Here is a 2139-nt window from a genome sequence, read left to right as displayed (position 1 = left end):
GACCCCCCCCCCACCCTTGTGCTGAGCACCCGCAAAGCCAGAGGCCCCTCCACCGGGAAACCAGCCCCCCCTGAGCCCTCTGTGGTCACCCCACCGCCTGGGCCACCTCAGCACCTGCGGCCACCGGCTTTCCCAGCAAGGGCCCCGTGGGCCTGCGGATGAAGCCGCGATGCCCGAGTCCGCGTGGCCAGGCCAGCCAGGGGCTGGACCAGTGTCTGTGGGGAAGGAAAGCAAAGCCCCACGGTGCCCGCTGTAGGATTTCCTAGCACAGGCGAGGGGCAGGCACACGCGCCGACCACGGAAGCATCAGCAGGGAGACGTGGTGAAGCCACAAAGCGGGAGGCCAGGCAGGGAGGGGAGACGCGGCGGGGCGAGGGGACAGATGGGCGGGGAGAACGGTGACAGAGTCGCTTCACAAAGTGGGGTTTTCCTCCCGGCGCAGGAGCAGGGTCTGGCTGGCGCATCCCGGGTTCATCAGAGACAACGCGCCCTCCCACCGCACACCCTGAAAAGCTACCAGGAAGGGGTTGGCCGCTGTGGGCTTGACTGTGTCTCGGAGCGGGAGGCGACGGAAGGAACAAGCCAGAGAAGAGAAGATGCATGTAAAGTAACAGATCAGGACCGAGGCGAGAGCAGCGCTCCGGCGGGTCCCTGATTTAGAAAGTCAGGCAGGTGCGCAAACCCATCTCTGCAGAACACAAAGTCGCCAGGCCGGGGCTGGCCGAACTGGAGAAACAGGAGCGGCCTTGTTTTTGTGGGAAGAATAAAGAAACGAGGCTGTACTCCCTTTAACTAACCTCAGTTTAAACTGTTCATCCAGAAAATAAAGGCATATATGCATACATGTGTGTATGTGTGCGTGTACGTACATGCAGACATATACACATATATTCATAGAGAGGGGGAGATTGGGTGTATGTATAATTTATAAATCTTCCTCCAGAAAATTATACACATGTGATTTTTTCCAGGGATATTATATACATATGTGCATACACACACACGTACATACATACATACATACATACATGGATGTGTTTTTTCAGTTAATTGCTGGCTTAGATTAAGGGAAAGGAGCCAGGATTGAACACCTTCTGAGATCCCTGCCAGCAGAGAGCTTTAAGCATGTCTTTCTGCATATATACTTTACCAATTTACATCCAATTGTGTGTGCAATCTTACATCCTCTTGACTTAGTATATTATGAGTGCTTTCCCAAATCCTTAAACAGTCTATTAAAAAATGCCATTTTTAATGGCTGGACAAAAACGCCACAATGAACATCTTCGTATATGGCTCTGTGTTTCCATTTTCTCAGGAGAGATTCCCAGAAGATACTGTGTGTGGATGTTTAAAGAATCTCGATTTGTAGGGATTTCCCTGGTGTCCAGTGGCTAAGACTCTGCACTGCCAGTGCAGGGGGCGCAGGTTCGATCCCTGGTTGGGAAACTGAGATCCCACAGGCTACACAGCACAGCCAAAAGATGATTAAAAAAAAAAAAAAAAGAATCTTGATTTGTATAGCTAAATTGTGGTTTGTATAAATTGCGCTTTTGTGCAAAAGTGATTTGTATTTGCTTTCCAGAAAGGTCACACCAAGTTGCAACCCCATAGCCCCCCGGATTTCTAAGTAGTCAGCAGCAAATGGAAACAATCACCAAGAGCACTGAATACCCCGCTGATTCCAGGCGGGGCTCTAACACCCAGGGAGGTGGGGACAGTTATTATCCTCATTTCAAGAGGGTGAAACTGAGACAGAGAGTAAGGTTAAAACTAGCTTAATCAGAGCCACGCAGCACATAAGAATCAGAGGTGGGATTGGAACACACCGATTTTCAAGTAGCCCCGTGTCCATCACCGGGAGCGTTAGGGCTCCACCTTCTCAGGACCACTGCCCGGACCCCCGTCCCTGCCGCCAGACACTAGAGCGAAACTGACAGGCTGGGATGGACAGCTTGCTCCTGGGCTGTCGGGAAAAACGCCAGCCACTTGAGAACCACATCACAGGCCGAGCATGGAAGGGCCACGGCGGCGAGTTCTCCAGGAGCCCAGACCATGTGCCAGGAGGACCCAGTGAGGACAGACTGTGTGACCAGAAGGACATGGTCAACATTTCCAAGGGGTGGGGGGGGGGGGGTG

The sequence above is a fragment of the Lipotes vexillifer genome, unplaced genomic scaffold (assembly GCF_000442215.2).
Source record: "Lipotes vexillifer unplaced genomic scaffold, Lipotes_vexillifer_v1.1 scaffold1451, whole genome shotgun sequence".
Lineage (NCBI taxonomy): Eukaryota > Metazoa > Chordata > Mammalia > Artiodactyla > Lipotidae > Lipotes > Lipotes vexillifer.
The sequence above is the reverse complement of the archived record's forward strand: the minus strand, read 5'-3'. Positions refer to the sequence as shown.